This window comes from Phaseolus vulgaris, chromosome 11, assembly GCF_051622355.1.
Source record: "Phaseolus vulgaris cultivar YP4 chromosome 11, ASM5162235v1, whole genome shotgun sequence".
In the NCBI taxonomy this organism is placed as follows: domain Eukaryota; kingdom Viridiplantae; phylum Streptophyta; class Magnoliopsida; order Fabales; family Fabaceae; genus Phaseolus; species Phaseolus vulgaris.
The window spans coordinates 37,064,369-37,087,062 of NC_143508.1; the positions used below are offsets into that span (position 1 = coordinate 37,064,369).

Consider the following 22,694-nt stretch of genomic DNA (forward strand, 5'->3'; position numbering starts at 1 on the left):
GTCTTTTTCTTATTTTTAATTCTCATTATTAGCTTAAAATAGAAAAATCATGTCCAACATTATATCTTTGAAATTAGTTTGTTAATAGGTTCTTGAATTAGTTTAGTAAGATCTTTCTTTTCAATTCTATTTCTTCATCTTTGAACCTAAAATTTTACTTAAATTTTTTTTTTTTTACAAATTCAATATATTACTTATATTATCATGGTACATCAGTATATCATAAACACATATATAATAAAAAAATATTTTTTAGATATCACTTTAAAAAATAAACATAATAATGAAATAAAATATAATAAATATTTTTTAGTCACTAAATCTAAAATTTAAAAATATTTCATGGATTGAAAATGACGAAAAAATGTTGGAGACTAATTTAAAGTCTGTAAATTTCTCAAACTATAAATATATTTAAATATCACTTTTATTGTCAAATCAATATAAACAATCTAATAAAATTATTTGATAGTAAATCATTCACATTTTGTAAATTTCAACTTATTATTTTCATACACTCATTTGCTATACTTTGAAATAATTTATCAACTTTGATTTATGAATGAATGTCTTCTTTTATTATAAATTTGGATATATATTTTTAAATTATTAATATTTTTGAAATTTAATTAAATTTTGAAATTAATTTGTAAAAACAGGTTAATTATATGAAAACAAATTTAATTATAAAAAAAATAGATTTAATTAAATTATAAAAGCATGTTCAATAAAATATTAAAAATTGTAATATTTAAATTAAAATATTTAAATATCGAATTATGATAGTTTCAACTAAGGTATAATATTTCAAAATTTAATATAATAATGATGATTACAAAACTTTATACTATAACGTATAAAGTGACGTTTAACAACATCGTTATTTGTGCTAAAATTAATTTGATCAATTAAATAATTGCAACATTTATAACAAACATAATTTATACGTTTAGAACTGGCACTTTATACAAAGTGTTATATGATGGGTGCTACGACGGTTTGTAATAGACCTCCTCCATATTATACTTTGTGGCGATATGGGAAACCATCACACGTGTAAATAACAACGTTTGTAAATGACATTATATACAAAAATCATCGTTACCACATACACTTTTTCAATATAATCATAATTTATCTTGAATATATTTCACAAAATATATTTTGAAAAACCTTTAAATGAATATGACACGCGTGGTCTATTTTTTGAAATCCTTTTCAAACACATATTTGCATATCTAGTTAAGCACAATTGTATCTTTACAAAATATATTTTATTAAACATTCAAGATATATTAATTTTGCTCATTGTATTTCAAGGAACATTTTCAATATTTGGAGAATTTAGTCACATGATATATTCGTTGAAGTTCATTTGTAAACATTTTAAATCTGAATTAAAACATTGTGTTTTGATCAAAGATGATTGAATCAAAACGAGTTCATAAACATTTCAGCATACATAATATGAAATTATCAATTTTGGAATCTTCCTTGTCACTTGATTGTTCAACTCATGATAATCATTTGGTTTGTGTAACGCTTATGCGTCATATGTTCTTTTTAGAGTATCGTCCAACAACACCGTCTGAAGCATTTTAGCTTTGAGAACTTTGTGTGTAAGGTTTCATTTAACACTAGAGTATGACGCTTGATCCATTGAGTTTTGTTGTAGACATTGTATACCAACTTGGCCTTTGGTGTAGCTCTTGTATGATAAGACCATTGTTTGATGTTTCAGTTGATACATACAATCTGTACATCCTGTTGCATCAATGCATTCTTGAAGTTTTATTGGCTCATAACATTGTTTTAGTTTTGTTTTGGTTTCCATGGTTAATTATAGATTTTTTGTTATCATTAAAACATGTGATGCAATCCTAGCTTGCATCTTCATTTGAAGATCTTTTTATTCATTATTTTGATTTGAATATCTTCTATGAATAATGAACACTATTGCGAAAGCATGAATAAATATAGAAATTTGGAAGAGATGAAAATTATGACATTGAATCTAAGTGAGATTAAGCCAACACTTAGTTTCTAGAGTGAGGTTGGGCCAACATTATTAGGAGAAATTTAGAAAATTGTCTAACAAGAAGCTCTAGAGAGAACTTTGAACAAGTAAAAGTATCTCACAAATTGAACAACATTTCATTACTCAAATCAAAGTTAAAAAACATGTACAAAAGACTCCTATTTATAGGAAAAAAGTCTCTCAAAACCTCTCAAATGAGAGTGTGACAAGTGTCACCACCTTATTAGTGCAAATCCTCTCCATTGGGAGAGTGACAAATGACAAGTCTTCATTGGAGTAAAATCCTCTCCATTGAGACAAGTGAATAAGAGTTTCTTTTACTTTTTCTTTAAAAAAAATAAAAAAAATCCTCTCCATTGAAAAGAGGACATGTGAAGCTTCATGCTTTCCTTACCTACATTTATATTTACACCTTTCTTTTACTATTTTATACTCTACTTTCTTTTCTATTTACATATATTATACTTTGTTCGTCATCAATCACACAATGTGATTATCACTTTTCTAATTGAAGGTGGGATCATGACCCTGTCCATTTTTCGTTAACACATACATATTAAGTCTATAATCCATAAATTTTTTGGCAGCATTTTATATTGGTTTCCAAAATACAATGAAAGTGGTGACAAACAATGCACTAAGTATGCTCCAGAGAATTGCAATAAATGATTTGAATTGAAGTTATTTTTATCAAACTTAGGACTAGACTTAATAGGTATGTATTAACAAATTATAATTTTTTTTTCAAACTATCTAATTAGACAATTTAAAATTGATTACAAATACTTAATTTGATCATTTATACTTAATTTTAAATGAGTACTTAATCTTAAATGAAAGTCAAGGTTGGGTAAATGTATGCACGAATACAAAATTAATACAAATAAAATTACTACACAAAAAAACAAAGCACATCAAACAATATATTTTAAACTTCAACTAACATAATTTTAAACAAATTAAAATATTTTATACCTATAATTGATCTAAATTATATTTTTCAATAATTTATTAATTCTGATATTTTATATGTTATTCTTATAGATAAATACATCGCTATATACGTTAGTTTTATGGGTAAATATGTAAATTTTTCTTGTAATTTTTCTAGAATTTACATTTTACAAATTTGTAATACTTTAAATTTTAAACAATCCAATGACTAAAATAATTTAGTCACTTTTAGGAATTAAAATAGCTAATTACTCCCTGTATTTTTAACTATTCCTAAAGTCTGAATTCCAATTTTGAAAACCGTATAATACTTGTACAAAATAAATTAATTTGAATGGTATCATTATAAAATTACAAAACTGAATCACGCATTGCAATTCACAAACTCCTTTATATATAACATATTTCTTATATTTAAAAAAATATATTTCTAAAACCCAAAAGTCCGAAAAAGAGAAACTAAAAAAAATTAATAGAGGGAATGAACTGGACTATATTGTAAGGAAAAACAAGTGAATTTAGGAATAACAATATTGTATGTTGTGATGAGAGAAATGAAGGGAATTTGAATGTTGCTTCTTCATGCGCCTCTTGGTTCGATCAAATAATGGAACTGTAGCTTACATACGGTAGCTACCTCTTTTCTTCCATTTCTGAAAACTTCCGCTTCCCAGCTGTCAAATTTTGGCCATGCATCATTGTTAAGTTTCATGGTTGTAGATCTTGTTCATATACAAAGCGATACCCATATTTCTTCAATTCAGCCTTGTATAAAAAATATGTAGTGTTCGTTATTCCAAATTTCAATTCACAATATTTTTCACCGAACCCTTCCCGAGTGAAATAGAATAACCACATATGATCTAACTGTTCAATGACTGTTCTCATATCGACGGGAGGACCTCGAATGTTAAAATGTGTTGTTGGATAACACTGATGGGAAAAAACGCACACGGAAGCAATATACACAATCACAAATTAACTGCAAAAAATAAACAACACATAATTTAACGTGGTTCGGTTGCCAACTGCAACCTACATCCACACGGGCAACTATTAGGTTTTCATTATATCCTGTTGCACACCAATTACAAGTACAATGATATCTTTAAATAGAGATTATAAAAAGTACACAATGATTAAGCCCACTCACTAAACATGGTGTCTAGTCAACCCAACCCAATTGGTCCTGACTTCATACCCAACAATCTCCCACTTGAAGCCACGGAACAATGTTCACCTGTGCTTCAATTGTGTACAATGATTAAACCTACTCACTAAACATGGTGTCTAGTCAGCCCAACCCAATTGGTCTTGACTTCATACCCAACAATCTCCCACTTGAAGTCACGGAACAATGTTCACCTGCGCTTCAACTGTGTACATGTACTTCTGTAATTTATCGACGGAACTCAATGTTCCACCTCTAGCTACCACCAGCCTTCTTAATCATTTTGAAGACTTCGTTAAAACTCCCATGAGTTTCAACACGTCAGTCACTGACCCGTTCTCTGTTCCTACCGGCTCCCACTTACAAGAACTGTCGGATCTTGGAACAACCTGAGAACAAACACTCTCCATATTCAACAAGAAATTTTCTGGAGAAGTTTCAACTGCTGGAATACTGGTTCTCCTAACCCACTGTCGTCTAGGAACCTCAGCTGAAGCAGAACTCGTGCTCCCACTGCCACAAGTACCTCTGACTGGTCTACCTGAACCTTTCTATGCTCGTTCATCCTGAATCTGACCTGTGGCTTTGGGTTTCTCTCTTGTAAAGACAACCCTCTTCTGCTCACGAGATTCTGTGAACCGGACTTTGTATATCTTCTGAACTGGGATGGTCACTCCCTCAGACATGATAATCCGACTATATACAACGAACCTCTCTTTCTTCCGCAAGCCATGACAAGATTTCCCTTGACAACCTTCCACTGCTGATTTCTGAACTTCACTTCATGTCCCTGTTCGTCCAACTGCCTAACATAAATCAAACTTTTCCTCAAGCTTGGAACAACTCTGACATCCTTCAAAGTCCATAAAACAAATGGTGTCTTCAACACTATGTCACCCATGCCCGTAACATCAAGAGTTCTGTTGTTCGCTAGTCTTACCTTTCCAAAGTCTCCAATAACTAGATTTTGCAATGCTTCAGAATCCATGACCCAGGAATCCACACTGCTATCCGCGCAACAGATTAAAAGGTCCTCGTCCGCGAAGTCTTCTGCAATGTTGACTTATTTATCATTTGGGCATTGATTCCTGAAATGGCCTACCTCCTTGCAGTTCCAACATGTTACACTTGAGCAATCCCGAGTCTTTAACTGACTCCTTCCTTTGTTCTTGCTCCCACTATCTCTGATATTTTTCTTACCTCTGATGACATATAGCGATTCACTAGATGATTCCCTAGAACTCCTTCTTCGGACATCCTCGCCAAGAATGAGATCACGAATCTTTTCAAAAGTGAATCTATCGGATCTCGCTGAAATGGTAACTGCTGTAACCCGTTCCGGACCAACTGTCAGGCAAAGACAATAGTAGTAGTAAAGCTTGAACTTCATCATCGAACTTAATGCCCATTGACGTAAGTCTGGTTAAGATCAAATATTGATGTGCTCAGTAACTGAACTGTCATAACTCCGTGCTGCAGCGAAAAACAACCACACCCCGCGCCTAGCACCACACCGTCACTGCTGCACCAGCACAAAAATGCACGCGCCACCCTGCATCTTCCGTCACTGCCATCGCATTGCACCTTCGTGCCATCTCGCTCACCGTAAGCACCTGCATCTGTTCGCCGCAAAACCCGATCCGCCGCCTTACTGGCGCACTCCGCCGCACTTTCTGGACACGACCCTACTATGAGCAAGCCACCTGCACAACGTCGCGAGCCGCCACCACTCCTGTCGCGACCCACACCACTGCACGTCGCACCCCCTACTGCGTGCGCCTGCCGCGAGTCGCATGTCTGGGCTGTCGCGAATCCTGGGCCGCAGTAAAACCCTAGCTTTGGGACGCCGCTGCAGCCCCTACGAAAACCTAACTTTGGGACGTTGTTGTCGCCTCTGCGAAACCCTAGTTTTGGGACGCTACTGCAGCCGCAATTTTCACGTCTCGTCGATTAATTTTTGCTAATCGGATCTCTGGTGTGTAAACGAACCAAGGCTCTTGATACCACTTGATGGGAAAAAACGCACGCGGAATCAACACACACAATCACAAATCAACTGCAAAAAATAAACAACACATGATATAATGTGGTTCGGAGCCAACTGCAACCTACATCCACACGGGCAACTATTAGGTTTTCATTATATCCTGTTGCACACCAATTACAAGTACAATGATCTCTTTAAATAGAGATTATAAAAGGGACAGAATGATTAAGCCCACTCACTAAACATGGTGTCTAGTCAGTCCAACCCAATTGGTCATGGCTTCATACCCAACAATCTCCCACTTGAAACCACGGAACAATGTTCACCTGTGCTTCAATTGTGTACAATGATTAAGCCCACTCACTAAACATGGTGTCTAGTCAGCCCAACCCAATTGGTCTTGACTTCATACCCAACAATCTCCCACTTGAAGTCACGGAACAATGTTCATCTGCGCTTCAACTGTGTACATGTACTTCTGTAATCTATCGACGAAACTCAATGTTCCACCTCTAGCTGCCACCAGCCTTCTTAATCATTTTGAAGACTTCGTTAAAACTCCCCTGAGTTTCAACACGTCAGTCACTAACCCGTTCTCTGTTCCTACCAGCTCCCACTTACAGGAACTGTCGGATCTTGGAACAACCTGAGAACAAAACTTTCCATATTCAACAAGAAATTTTCTGGAGATGTATCAACCATTGGAATACTGGTTCTCCTATCCTGTCGTTTAGGAACCTCAACTGAAGCAGAACCCGTGCTCCCACTGCCACAAGTACCACTGACTGGTCTACATGAACCTTTCCATGCTCGTTCATCCTGAATATGACCTGTGGCTTTGGGTTTCTCTCTTGTAAAGACAACCCTCTTCTACCCAAGAGATTTTGTGAACCGGACTTGACCTATGTTTCAATTGTGTACAAGGATTAAGCCCACTCACTAAACATGGTGTCTAGTCAGCCCAACCCAATTGGTCTTGACTTCATACCCAACAAACACATCTCCAGTTTTTTGCCTGGGTGGAATATTACACAACACACCACACCAATCCAATTATTGTGATGCACAATAGGAGAGGCATCAATCTCTATTAAATTGTGTATGCTCACAAACTGATTGTTGAACCATTTCGGTATTTCTGTTCTAGGGATAACACTTTGAATAGTTGGAGTGAATGGAATGGATGTTAGACATTTGCATTGGTGGAACGCCTTGTACCACGACAAAGTTATGCGTTAGTAGCTGTTTTCCTACACAAAAAATAAATTAAAAGAAGGAAAGAGGAAGGAAGGAGCATGCACACCTGAATAACTTGTATCATCCATGAAAAAATCATGCTAGTGAAGCGTTCCCTCAAAACTAATTCTAGGCAGTTGAAAAAGTTTAATCCTACCATAGTCTCTTCAAATCCTTTTAAATATGAGGTTTTACGTGTGTAAAGTTTTGAGGGGAAGTTGGTTCGTGAAGGGAGATGAAACAAGTATTTGAATTGCTTGCAATGTTGTAAGTTTAAATAATACAGTCTGAAAAGGTCTTTGAGGTTGGGAAGTGTATCAAAATTGTTTCCCTTCAAATTTAGCCTTTCTAGACAACTTAACTTTCCAATGACATCAGGGATTTGAACTAAGTTATAGAAGTTTAGATTGAGTTCATGCAAACAAGGGAAAGTAGGAAATGAGGGCAACAAATAGGTGATTAATTCTCTTTGTGCTCTGGAATACAATAAATCTGAAGGCCACAAAAATATTCCCTTTATGAAAGAGGATGTTGACTAGGAAAAATTAGGAGCTTCAACTAAAGAAAGCTTCTTCAAATGTTGTGTGTGTGTTTTTCTTAGTTCATCTAATAACTCATTATTATACAATTTTGAACAACCATAAACATTTAGATATTAAAGAGAATTCAGGCTCGATATGGTATGATGGAAGAGGACCAAGCTCCAACCTAAAAGAGAGCCAAACATTAAGACATATTGGGCCAACTACAAGGGCCATGGCTAAGAGGCTTGATGAGGATTGGGACACTGCCACTGATGGCAGAGAAACTTACCTCTACATGTTCCAAGAGGTCTAAAATCAAGTGTAGCATAGTCTTTAAATTCTTGTCAAAGTAGCATAGGAATTTTCTTTTGTAAAATTGTTTAATTTGTAATTAGGGTGAATTTTGGCTCCTAAAAGCCAACCTAAGTTAGATTAGGGTTTCTAGAAACTCTTAATCTAACTAAGGTCGGTCACTTTAGGCCTAATGGCAACACATGAGACATACCATGTCACGCTTGCCATGTGTGCTTCCATTAGGCGCCAACTTTCATTTCATTTGGTTTGAATTTCCTTCTAATTTGGCTATTCATTTCCGGTCCTCCTTGGCTATAAAAGGAGGAGCCTACCTTATGTTTTCACAAGATTAATTGAATAGTGAAATGCTGCCAAAATTGTGTCATTCTCATTCTTTGCCTAAACTCTCTTAGGATTAGGCTCTTTCAGTCTTCAAACCTTCACCTACAAAGGGAGTTGGCTGAACCACTCCTACTCTTCCTAGTTCTCATGCACCTCCAAGGCTATCACAACTCCTAGGAGAGCCTTGTTCCACCATCAATCCATGGAGCTTCCGCATTCATCAACAAAAACCGCAAGAAAGGAGACACAAATCCATCATTTGGTATCATGAGCATAGGTTCATCAAGAGCTAAGTGTCTTCTCTCATTTTTATGTTTGTGCTCTTCTTATTTATGTGTTGTTATTCACTTGTTCATGTTGTCTTGCTGTTTTTACATTTTAAATTTGATTTAGGTGCTGTTTGAAGTATTTCAGTCGGTGCAAAATGTTCAAATTGTTCTTGAGCTTCTTATTTTTACATTTTGTGTAGGAATCTATATAGTTTGTGTTGCTGTTTTGATTTTAGGTTGCTTGAGTCTTGTTTGAAATTTTGTTCGGTTCAATATATGTGTCTTGAGTCATTTTATTTTCTAAATCCTCTGATGTTTTGTCTAGTCATGTATTTCCTAATTTGTCATCAATTCTATGTTGTGCTGAATTTGTTGATAATTTTGGTTTCTTGATTTAAATTGAGTCTAGATTTATAATTCTGTGTTTGTTGATCCTTTGGTGCATTTTTCTTTTAGTTTGAGTTCATATTTGTATGCTAGTTCCATACAAATTCATATACATCTACTCCATTGTGTTTTTGAAGTTTCTTATTCTGTTTTTAAATTCCAGAATTAGGACTACTCTGTTTTACTAATTCTGTACTGGCTGTTTTGTGTTATGAATTTTAAATAAGTTGGAGAAAAATTCTGAAAATATGGATTAATACAGTTTGATGTGTTAGAAAATCAAGAAAAAAAGAATCAGATGAAAATACAAAATAGAGAAAAAAATGATAAATAAAACAAAAAAAGAGTGCATCCTGGCGCCAAAATATACGGTAGTTGGACAGTGATTTTGAAAAATTTATCACAATTAATTGGTGCATAGTTTTGGTGTGATTCCAGCGCCAAAAGTTTGCTAAGACATTGAATCGTTTGTGGTTAAAATTTCGGAAGCAAATTCAAAATAGCCAGCTCAGCATAAATATTTTTAAGTCACGCTTTCTGAACCTGAAATTTTCCAGTAGTGCTGTTTTGGTTTTTTTAATCAATTCTAGTGTCTTTCTTTAGGTTCCTTTTGTGTGCTATCCTTTGTCGAGTGCCTATTTTTATTTGCTTGTCCAATATCATTCAAAACTCATTCTAAGTTGTGTCATATAATCAAATCCATTTGTTGTGGTCCTGTTTTAAAATTTAATTTGTTTCTTGCTTTCTTTTCTTGACCTCTAAATTATTGGTGGATAAATTTCAATTGGTGCATTTTAAGTGGAATTGACTTTGTAGTGAGTCTATCTCTACTTAGTAGGTACTGTTTTGGAGAATTTAATTGCCTAATCATAAGAGGTTAAGGCAAGGAGCAGCAGCAAACACAAATATAAATACAAACACATACACTTTGGAGGACACAACAAAGAAGAGCAATTACAAGCCAAGGAGTGCATAGTATAGGGAAGCTGAATTTTAATTTGTGTAATTCAATTTCTTTGTATTCCTTTGAGTTGTAACCACATTCAACCTTTGTTTAATTAGTGGATTAATCACGTGTAGACGGTGAGTGTGCCTTCAAAGGCTCAAAGTGTCTAGAAGCCTCACCTAGGAATCGTCTAGTTTAAAGCTTTGTAGTTAGCCATCTTTAATTGTGCTTAGCTAGTTTACTTTATGGTAATTACTTGTTTAGCATTGTTTAATTACTTTGTTTGTTAATTGTTTGCATTATTTTCCTTTGCATAAAATTTGTCTTTTCATTCCTCATTGTAATCTAAGTTATTTACTTAGAAAAATAATTGTGTGAAGTTTTTGAGGGATAGGTTTTGGCAAGGAAAGACTTGGTACTTAAGAAGTCCTAGTGACTCACCTCTCTTTCCTGGAAAGCTACCTTCACTACTTTCCTTTTCTTTCTTGAAGTAAAATACTTTTAAACACAAATCTTTAGTCATGTCAACTCACTCTTCTAAATCTAATGAAAGTGATATAAAATCCATCAAATCTCTTTTAAAACAATTAGCCAAGGACTTTCAATTACTCTCATATAGACAATTGGAGCATGAGGCCCAAATCAAGGAGTTGAAATTGGCTAAAGAAAAGGATGAAAATTCTCAAAAATCTAAAAAAATATGTTCTCATGCATCTAGTTCTCAAGATCATGATTCTTTTGGGGAGGAAAGTCTTAGGATAAATGAGTATTATCGACCACCCCCTAGGAGAATTAGAAGAGATAGAAGAGAACAAGAGAGCCCAAGAGAAGTTAGGGTAGACCTACCTCATTTCCATGGAAAAGAAAACGTAGAAGTCTATTTAGATTGGGAAATGAAGGTAGAACAATTATTTGCTTTTCATAGAGTAAGTGAAGAGCGTAAGGTACCCTTAGCCACTCTTAGTTTCCAAGGGATCTCTATGTATTGGTGGACGACCTTAGAAAGAGATAGGCGTCTTCATAGGGAACCTCCCATAGAATATTGGAATGACCTTAGGGGAGCCCTAAGACGCCGCCATATTCCCTCCTATTATAATAGGGAGTTGATGGACAAGCTCCCAAGACTCCAACAAAGAACCATGATTGTAGAGGAGTATAGACAAAAGATGGAGCTATATATGATGAAAGCCTCCATTAGGGAGAATGAGTGCACCACCATAGCTATATTCTTAAGTGGGCTAAATCTTGAGATAAGAGATAGGGTTGAACTTCTACCTTATCAAGACTTGAATGACTTGGTTTAACTATGTATCAAAGTTGAACAACAAAATTTAAGGAAAACTTCAAGTCAAAGGGTAGGTTCATATCCTAACTCCTATCCAAAGAGAGATTTTAAAAGAGAGGGTAGTATATCAAAAGAAAAACCAAAAGGGACTACCAAACCCTTAGGCAAAGATACTCTCACTCCTCCCATTCGCACTAGGGATGTTAAATGTTTTAAATGCTTTGGAAGAGGACATGTGCAAGCACAATGTCCAAACCAAAGAACCTTGGTTTTGAAAGGAATAGATGAATATACTAGTTGTGAAGACGAACCTAGTGAGAAAGAAGAAGGGGGAGAAGATGAGAGAGTGTATCCTTTAGAGGGGGAATTATTGATGATTAGAAGAACCCTCAACAACCAACCTAGTGCAACCATGGAAACACAAAGAGAGAACATATTTCACACAATATGCAAAGTTTTAGAAAACATATGTTCTATCATTGTGGATAGTGGCTCATGCTGCAATTGTTGTAGCACTAGGATGGTTGAAAAGTTAAATCTACAAGTAGTTCCTCACCCTAAACCATACAAGCTTCAATGGATAAATGAAGATGGGGAACTAGCTGTGGATAAACAAGTGAAAGTCAAGTTTTCTATAGGTAACTACAAAGACAATGTTTTATGTGATGTAGTACCTATGGAAGCTTGCCACATCTTATTAGGTAGACCATGACAATTTGATAAGAAAACCATGCATAATGGTATAACTAACAAGATTGCCTTCACCCACAAAGAAAAGAAGTTTGTACTTAATCCTTTACCACACTCCCAAGTGGTAAGAGATCAAATACAAATGAAACATAAGAGGGATGAGGAGAAGAAAAAACAAAAATAGAAAAAGAGAAAATCCTTAGGGATCAAAAGGCGTGGGAGAAGAGTGTTCCTTCCCACAAGGTAATTCAACAAGACAAAACATTTGAAAATACCTTTGAAAATATGCTTCTTGTTGAACAACCTAGCCTTATCTTTTGTAAAGGAACACTTACATGCACTGCTATAAATCTTGAGACTATGATTCTACCTCCTCAAGTTGAAAATCTTTTAAAAGAATTTGATGATATATTCTCTAAAGAGGGACCCATTGGACTTCCTCCTTTTAGAGGTATAGAACATCAAATTGATTTGATTATGGGGGCAAGCCTACCAAATAGGCCAGCATATCGAACTAACCTCGAGGAAACAAAGGAGATAGAGTCTCAAGTACAAGATTTGTTGGAGAAGGGTTGGGTGCAAAAGAGCCTAAGCACTTGTGTTGTACCTGTCTTGTTGGTGCCCAAAAAGGATGGCAAATGGAGAATGTGTTGTGATTGTAGAGCAATCAACAACATCACTATCAAGTATAGGCATCCAATCCCAAGACTTGATGACATGCTTGATGAACTACATGGGTCAATCATATTTTCCAAAATTGATCTTAAAAGTGGATATCACCAAATTAGAATCAAGGAGGGTGATGAGTGGAAAACCGCTTTTAAAACAAAATTTGGACTATATGAATGGTTGGTGATGCCTTTTGGTCTCACTAACGCACCTAGTACATTCATGAGGCTAATGAATCATGTCTTGAGAGAATGTATATGTAAATATGTAGTAGTTTATTTTGATGATATCTTAGTTTATAGCAAAAACCTAGAAGACCACCTAAGCCACCTTAGGGAAGTTTTTCTAGTGCTTAGAAATAATAGTTTGTTTGCAAATAGTGATAAGTGTACTTTTTGTGTTGATAGCATAGTTTTTCTTGGTTTTGTAGTAAATAGAAAAGGGGTACATGTTGACCTCGAAAAAATCAAAGCCATCCAAGAATGGCCAACTCCACAAAATGTAGGAGATGTTAAGAGCTTTCATGGTTTGGCTAGCTTCTATAGGCGCTTTGTGCCTAACTTCTCTAGTCTAGCTTCACCACTCAATGAGTTAGTGAAGAAAGACACTACATTTTGTTGGGGTGAAAAGCATGAACAAGCCTTTCAAAGGCTAAAGGCTCAACTTACTAATGCACCCATTCTAGCTCTACCAAATTTTGCTAAAACTTTTGAGCTAGAGTGTGATGCATCGGGGGTTGGCATAGGTGCGGTTTTGTTACAAGGGGGGCATCCAATTGCTTATTTTAGTGAAAAACTTCATGGAGCCACCCTTAACTACCCCACCTATGACAAAGAGCTCTATGCACTTGTGAGGGCCTTAAAGACTTGGGAACACTATCTTGTTTCAAAAGAATTTGTTATACATAGTGACCATGAGTCTTTAAAATTTTTGAAAGGCCAACACAAGCTCAATAAAAGGCATGCAAAATGGATGGAATTTCTTGAACAATTTCCTTATGTCATCAAATACAAGAAGGGAAGCACAAATATAGTGGCGGATGCTCTCTCAAGGAGACATGTGCTCTTTTCAAAACTTGGTGCTCAAATTCTTGGATTTGACAACATAAAAGAACTTTATCAAGAAGACCAAGACTTTGCATCCATCTTTGCTAAATGTGAACATAGAGCACAAGAAGGTTATTATGTGTCCAAGGGGTATCTTTTTAAATAAGGCAAACTTTGTATTCCCCAAGGTACACATTGAAAACTTCTTGTAAAGGAATCACATGAAGGGGGACTCATGGACCATTTTGGAGTTGACAAAACTCTTGATCTTTTAAAAGGAAAATTTTATTGGCCACACATGAGAAGAGATGTCCAAAGACATTGTTTTATATGTATTTCATGTTTAAAATCCAAATCTAAAACAATGCCTCATGGACTTTATACCCCTCTACCGATTGCAAATGCTCCTTGGGAAGATATTAGCATGGATTTCATCTTAGGACTTCCTAGGACTGCAAGAGGTCATGACTCCATCTTTGTGGTAGTGGATCGTTTTAGTAAAATGGCCCATTTTATTCCTTGCCACAAAGTGGATGATGCTCAAAATATTTCTAAACTCTTCTTTAGAGAAGTGGTAAGACTTCATGGTTTACCAAGGAGTATAGTATCCAATAGAGATCCAAAGTTTATAAGCCATTTTTGGAAAACCCTTTGGGAAAAACTTGGCACTAGACTACAATTCTCAACATCATGTCATCCTCAAATGGATGGACAAACCGAGGTAGTCATTAGATCTCTTGGTACTATGCTTAGGGCAATCATGAAGGGCAACCACAAATCTTGGGATGAGTACCTCCCCCATATTGAATTTGCTTATAATAGAGTAGTTCATAAGACTACTAATGCTTCTCCTTTTGAAGTTGTATATGGTTTTAACCCTCTTACTCCTTTGGATTTGTTACCCCTTCCTAATCCACAAGAATTTGTGCATAAGGAAGGAGCTAACAAAGCTGAATTTGTTAAGAAAATGCATGAGAAGGTTAAAATGCAAATACAACAACAAACTGAGAAGTATGCCAAATACAACAATAAGGGGAAGAGAAAAATCATTTTTGAGGAAGGAGACTTAGTTTGGCTTCATCTTAGGAAGGATAGGTTTCCAACTAAGAGGAAGTCCAAACTTAGTCCCCGTGATGATGGACCGTTCAAAATCCTCAACAAAGTCAATAATAATGCATATAAATTAGATTTACCTACCGAATATGGAGTACATGATACCTTTAATGTCATTGACTTGTCTCCTTTTGTAGGTACTAATGAAGAAGATGACATCTTGGATTTGAGGACAAATCCTTTCCAAGGGGGAGGGGATGATGGAAGAGGACCAAGCACCAACCCAAAAGAGAGCCAAACATCAAGACATATTGGGCCAACTACAAGGGCCATGGCTAAGAGGCTTGATGAGGATTGGGACACTGCCATTGATGGCAGAGAAACTTACCTCTACATGTTCCAAGAGGTCTAAAATCAAGCGTAGCATAGTCTTTAAATTATTGTCAAAGTAGCATAGGAATTTTCTTTTGTAAAATTGTTTAATTTGTAATTAGGGTGAATTTTGGCTCCTAAAAGCCAACCTAAGTTAGATTAGGGTTTCTAGAAACTCCTAATCTAACTAAGGTCGGTCACTTTAGGCCTAATGGCAACACATGAGACATACCATGTCACATTTGCCATGTGTGCTTCCATTAGGCGCCAACTTTCATTTCATTTGGTTTGAATTTCCTTCTAATTTGGCTATTCATTTCCGGTCCTCCTTGGCTATAAAAGGAGGAGCCTACCTCATGTTTTCACAAGATTAATTGAATAGTGAAATGCTGCCAAAATTGTGCCATTCTCACTCTTTGCCTAAACTCTCTTAGGATTAGGCTCTTTCAGTCTTCAAACCTTCACCTACAAAGGGAGTTGGTCGAACCACTCCTACTCTTCCTACTTCTCATGCACCTCCAAGGCTATCACAACTCCTAGGAGAGCCTTGTTCCACCATCAATCTATGGAGCTTTCACATTCATCAACAAAAACCGCAAGAAAGGAGACACAAATCCATCATGGTATTAGGTAAGCTTACTAGGTTTTTGCAGAATTTCAAGTTCAAAATAGCAAGCTTTCTCAGAAAACCAACTGATGGATTGATTTTTCGGAGCTCTATGCATTCTTCAAGTTCTATCTTTTCAAGATTTTGGGCCTCTCTAACATCTGGCATCTCAACTAAATTTTCGGAGAAAGAGAGATCCAAACGCTTCAAATTGTGTAGTGGCTACAGTGATTGGCAAGTAGAAGAAAAAATTAATAAGGACATTTGGGTTTTCTTTAACTAATTAAAGAAAAAAGGAAATTAAAAGATAGTGTTTGTCCTTTAATTGGTTTATTTAAAAAGAATAGAAAATTAATATGCATCACCTTTATGCCTTCCCATAGTTGTTGAATACTACTATGAACGAGGTGTAACTCAACTAATTTGTCTGCTGAAAACTTAGAGGCAAACACTGAAAAGGATAATTGCACCAGCTAAGATATCCTAGTTCACTTGAAAGATGATTGAGACTTTCATGAAAAGTCCACATCTACAAGGCTGAGCAACTTAAGGTGTCTAATTTTTGATAAACTATCTGCCCTCATTGTTGTTTTTCCATAAACCATCCCTTCAATATTTACGACTTGAAGATTTTCATTTGCCTACAACATTATGCATAAAAAATATATAATGTTATTATATTTTTCGAAGGGTAAGGCAATATAAGATTTTATATACTAAATCTATTAATTTTACCTTATTCTTTAACATAGCTTTTTTGGAAATTTTTGTAATCCCACAACCTACTCCACTTCATGGGCTCCTTAGGTGACTTTTCTCGAATAATACTCGTTGCCAAATCATTTAGCAAACGATGCATGTGTATCCTCCCATCTTCATTGATTATGAGTGATTTATCAATCAGTAGTTATATGCCATATTCAGGATGAAATCCGTGAAAGTTTAAAACTTCATTCACATATTCCATGTCACCACCATCGATGAAGCATGCAATATCAAGAAATATTTCTTTCTCTTCTTCTTCCAACTCATCAAAACTTATACGTAGAACTTCAATAATATTTTTACTTTTATTGGATCTTAGCCTATCCAATGCACTTATACACTGTGAGACATTTTGACCAAACAAAGATGACATAGTTACTTCAATTGCCAAGGGATGACCTTAAGCATGTGAAAGGGCCTCATGTGCCAATTGTTCATAATCACTTAAAAAATAATTAACTTTGAAAGCATTTTTACAAAACAACTGCTTAGCATTTTCCCATCTCAACGGCTGCACTTGATAAACATCATCCACTCTATGTGTCCTCAATATATGTTCATCCCTAGAAATTATGATGATTCTGCTCCCTCCTCCTAGGCATCCTCATAACATATTACCTTTGTTCCCTGTAAACAGGTTAAGTTGTTCAACTTGATCAACATTGTCAAGAACTACAAGTGTTCTTGCATTGTGCAACCTACTATGCACCAAACACGTTCCCTCAAAAGCATTGTAAATTTCAAGATTTTTCTCATTTAGAGACTGGGAAATTAGTTGTTTTTGCACACCTAATGAGCTGGAATCTCGATAAATTTTGCTCACGTCATCAATAAAACAATGAAAATCATATTGATGATAAATTCTTTCATATAAAGCCCAAGCAAGAGTTGTCTTTCCTATGCCACCCATCCCACTGATTCCAACAACTCGAACATCGTTAAGTGACCCAAAACGCAAAAGATTTGTTAATTCTTCAACCCGAGACTCTATTCCAACTAATTCATCCTTTGGAAGTCTTGAAATTTTGGGACCCAAAATATTTATTATTTTCTGAACAATTTCTTCAATCTGTACATATTGTGGCCTGAAAATTTAAATGAAATGAACGGAAAACTTCAGGCAACAGAACAAAATAAAAGGAGTATAAACATTTACAGGAAAAAATACTAACGTAAAAATTTAAACTTTCAAAATATTATTTTCATTAAACAAGTATACATTGGACTCAATTTGCACGTTTCATCCAAAACCTCTGGTTTTACATAATGACACAAGAAAAATCATGCTTAGCAAAAAGAAAGTCCTAATATGCTATGAAAAATTATTGTGCAAAATAGAGTAGGCTACTGCAATTGAGTTTTTGGGAAGCACTTCCGAATATCGAGAAAGCTAGATTTTTCATCAAATTAGTTCATACCTTCTTCATCCAAAACTTTGTGCATAAGAAATTTATAATTGTTATCAATCTTAAAACGAAGGAGGATTACTCACTTATTTCGGATATCCCAACCAGAGAGATTGGCCACTTGTGTGAGAGCTTCTCTCCATCTCTGAGTTTCCTCCACCTTCACTCCATCTTTTCTGAATCTATTTTCGTGTTCTGCAAATGCTTTCTTATAACATCCGCTCTGTTTGCCCACCACGAAGGATCAACATCATAAAATACAGGTATAACCGGTCTTGGCCAAGTGTAAATCGCATTTACAAAAGCGGTTTTGGTAATACCTGCATTTGTAAATCCTAAACTCCTAAACCATGTCACCTCATTCAGAAGCATATACAAATGCAACCGCAGTTAATAAATAGTATTTACAAGTGCGGTTATATAATTGCATTTGTATCTCTTTGATTTATGAATGTGTGATTGATTGAATACTAAATAATTCCGATAAAAGTTTCATCATGACTAAACTTAATGCACGGGTCTGTTATGTCCAGCACTTGCTTCTAATGCTAAGCTCAATTAGTAGAATCAGTTTTGGTCTAGCTTTTAAGGTGCAGATTTCTGTCATTTGTTTTTGCAAGAGGACAGTATAGTTCAAGATACTTTTGTGTTTTGTTAAAGCAAGTGATAAAGAAGTTTAGGTATTTGTATTTGTTGATTTTTTTTTGAATTATATTCTAAGTGAGGAGCTGTGTGAATGAAAACTAAGTGTACATTTTAATTCATTTATTATTATTCATAAAAAATAAATCTACATTTACATCAACCACAAAATTGTCATAGAGAAAATTCTAAATTGTGGAAGTTTTTGGGTACTCACAAGTTATGTGTATTGTGTTCTGCACACTACAAGAAAACAAGTAATTAGCTTCCACATATTTGCGTGGACTAAGTGTGGACATATTTTTTCGTCGGCAAAACTCACTTAAAACGAACGCAAAGTGATTTTTTGTGGATTATTCGACGCATAACGGACGCATGTTGAGATTTTAAAAAAATAATAATAATTTCATTTTGTGTCGGCCACGACCCACGCTTAATGTAATGAAAAAAGTGTTTTTATTTTTATTTTTTTAATATTATAATAAACTTTTTACTTTTTAATAATTTTGATATATGTTAGTTAAATTAAATTGATTAAGTGTTTGATTTTTAAATATTTAAATAAATTATCTTAAAAAATTTAAAAAGAATTGATTTTTTTTTTTAAATAATAATTGAGTAAAAGAACAAATGTATTTAAATTTTATAAATGTTATATAAAATACTTTAATTTAATTTATAATATTGCAATAAGTATTTAGATTTTGATATAAATTAGTTCAATTAAATTTATTAAATTGATTTAGGATGGGAGGCTAAGGTGGACCAAATTTTTTATGTAAATGGGGTTAGGGATGAGCATAGGGTTAAGTTAGCTTCTTTAGAATTTTTGGACTATGCCATGCAATGGTGGCATCAATACCTCATGGACATTGACCTACACAAGAGGTCGCCCGTGGTCTCTTGGAACGATTTGAAAGCATGTTTACGCACTAGATTCGTACCCCCATACTTTACGAAAGACCTTATGTTGAAACTCCAACGGTTTCATCAAGACGCGCTAAGTGTGGATGATTACTTTAAACAACTAGACACGCTTTTAATTCGAGTTAATATGGATGAGAGTGATGAAGCTAAGATAGATAGGTTTGTGAGTGGCCTTCGAAGGGACATTCAAGACGTGGTAGAGTTACAAGAATATTCTTCTTTGGAAAATGTGGTGCACCTTGCTAGCAAAATTGAAAATCAACTTGCAAGGAAAAATGCTTTCAAAAATTCTTCTAAGGATAACTACTACCACTCTTCTTGGAAAAATAAAAATAACTCTTTTTCAAATATCCCTTCTAAGGACTCTACTTTCAAACCTAGAGAGTCTAAGCCTTCCACTTCCAATTCTAGGCCTAAATCATCTAGTAAGAAGTGTTTTAAATGTTTAAGCTATGGACATATTGCTTCTAATTGCCCTACTAAACGAACTATGTATATGCATGATGGGGTAGATAGTAGTGAGCATGAGTCTGAATCTTCTAGACATTCCTCACCTTCTAGATCCCCAAGTGAGAGTGAGAGTGAAAACCCACATGAGGGTGACCTATTAGTAATAAGACGCATGCTTGGTCAAGTTTTAAAACCTTTTGATGAAACTCAAAGAGAAAATATTTTTCATTCAAGGTGTCTTATTAATGATAGAGTATGCTCTTTGATTGTGGATGGGGGGAGTTGTGCGAATGTGGCAAGCACAAGAGTGGTAGACAAACTTGGATTACCTACCATCTCTCATGCCAAGCCCTACAAATTACAATGGTTAAGTGAGGTAGGTGAGATTGTTGTTAACAAGCAAGTCCTCATTACATTTTCTATTGGTAAATATAAAGATGAGGTCTTGTGTGATGTTGTCCCAATGGAAGCCACACATATTCTTTTAGGTAGGCCATGGCAATTTGATAGAAAAGTTTTTCATGATGGCTTTACCAACAAAATGTCTTTTAACTTCCATGGGCACAAAGTCATTCTTAAGTCTCTCTCTCCAAAGGAAGTTCATGAGGACCAAGTTAAAATGAGAGAAAAGAGAGAGAAAGAAAATGATATAAAAAATTCCAAGAGAAGCCTTCTCATGTCCACACAACAAGTTACAAAGGTAATAGTTACTCTAAAGCCTATTTTTTAGCTATTCCTAGGACTATTGGATGTGAGTCGGCTAAGGATAGTCCCACATGTTTGGACAATTTGGTAAAAGAATATGAAGATATGTTTCAAGATCCTTCTAAAGGCTTACCACCTCTAAGAGGGATTGAACACCAAATAGACTTCATGCTCGGGGTTTCTTTACCAAATAGCCCTGCATATAGGACCAATCCCAAAGAAACTAAAAGAGAAAATGAAAAAACAAATGAAGTACATGCTAAATCGAGTCATAATACCTTCTCAACTAATTCAATTTTGTTGACTCGTGCTACGCCTACAAGGTATCCTTCTTCTTTGTCTTGTTCATTACCCAAGGTTCCTATTTATACACCATATTGGATGAAGAATGTTAAGGATGATTTTTTCATACCTTCTAGTTTTTCAAATAATATCATTTCTAAACAATCTTTTCCAACATGGGCTATGTATAGGACATCTTTTTCTGAACTCCCAACATTTCAACGTACTCAGTCATGTTTGCCTATTTTTTCTTGTATTCTCTTATCTAATTGCAAACTGACTTTGTTTTATGCAAGAGTACTGAATTCGTGGACGAATTCTCTCCAACTTGGGGATTGATCCTGCCTGTTGACCAGAACGCAAGAGCCTTGCCTCGTCAAAGGTAGCTTCCTCTGTATCGGCTTTGCACCGTGCTAGCTTCCGTCCTTCACCTTGATTCACCTCAAGAACCTGCAAAAGACAGAACGGCGCCGCTGCCGCCGATCGCGCTCCGACGCTCAAGTCAGCGACTGAACCACCAAAATACTGAGAGAAAACTAAGAACTCCAGGAACCGTGCAATGCTCTCTCTCAGCATACTCAAGTTCTCGCAAGCGTAAAAGAAGTATTCTAAAACGCGCGTACCTCAGAAGTTCGTTAGAATCCCTTATATACCTGTGGACTTTCTCTCTCCTGACAGTTACACATCTGAACACGTGGCTCGCATCCAGTTGTACACGTGTCACCATCTGGAGCATCCTCTGCTTGAGCGTCACTTCTTACTCTTCAGGCTTTTCGACTAAGTCACCCGCGCAGGGAGCAACTCGATGTATAGCTGCCTTGGAGCGCGATCTCTTCTGTGTGGCGAGTACGGGCGTAATCATATACACCTCCACTGTGGTCTCGCCGGCCGCCATCATGATCTGCTTCACTTGCTTCATCGTGCATGCCCGGGTAAGCTGTTCCCTAGCCTCAACCCCTGGCTAGCTAGGGAATGACCATCTGACAACTTCATCCTTCGCTTCGAAAGCCTTGAACAAGCTTTCCTGATCTTTCGGCGATGTCTTCCTCTCGGCGATCTCTGATCGCTTTGTCGCCTGGGTTCACATCCGGCGACTACAACACAAACTTGGTGACCGCCGGTTTAGGCATGCTGGAGATTGGGGCACGCCATCTTTGACGATCGGCGACTACACGAGCCCCCCGACTTCCTTCCCTTCTGTCAGCCAGGTGTCCCGCTCAACACGCCTACATTATCGCTTGCTGCCACGTCATCACTTCCGACTACCTGGACGGTACACAAGCCCCCCAGTCTTAAGCGAAGACTTGTCCAACGAAAAGACTAAGAGGTCACATCACTGTGATCTACGTGGCGTTGGCACGGAATTCCAATCGTTCGTACCCTCTGCTTTTCTGACGCTTTACCAAACCCCTTTTTTCCAATCGCTCGACACGTGGCTTCATCAACGATCATCTTCAGCTGTCGTTTGCGCTTCCAAAAACGTTTGAAAAACCCTTAAACCCTTTCATTTCCACTGTTTCATCATCTCTCTGCATTCTCAAACGCTCTGAGTTTTCTCTGCAAACCCACGACGCTTCTCAACCCTCTCAATCTCCAACTCCCTTCAACGCTCATCTGATCATCAAAAGGTACCTCTTTTACTTCTTC

General features: G+C 36.0%; 2 pseudogenes; one reads left to right on the forward strand and one right to left on the reverse strand.

Annotated features, from left to right (window-relative positions):
* Positions 1 to 5,461: 5,461 nt before the first annotated feature.
* The window catches only part of LOC137806463 (disease resistance protein Roq1-like), a 30,996-nt pseudogene continuing 13,763 nt past the window's right edge, over positions 5,462 to 22,694 (reverse strand).
* Positions 11,954 to 15,303, forward strand: LOC150023234 (uncharacterized; annotated as a pseudogene).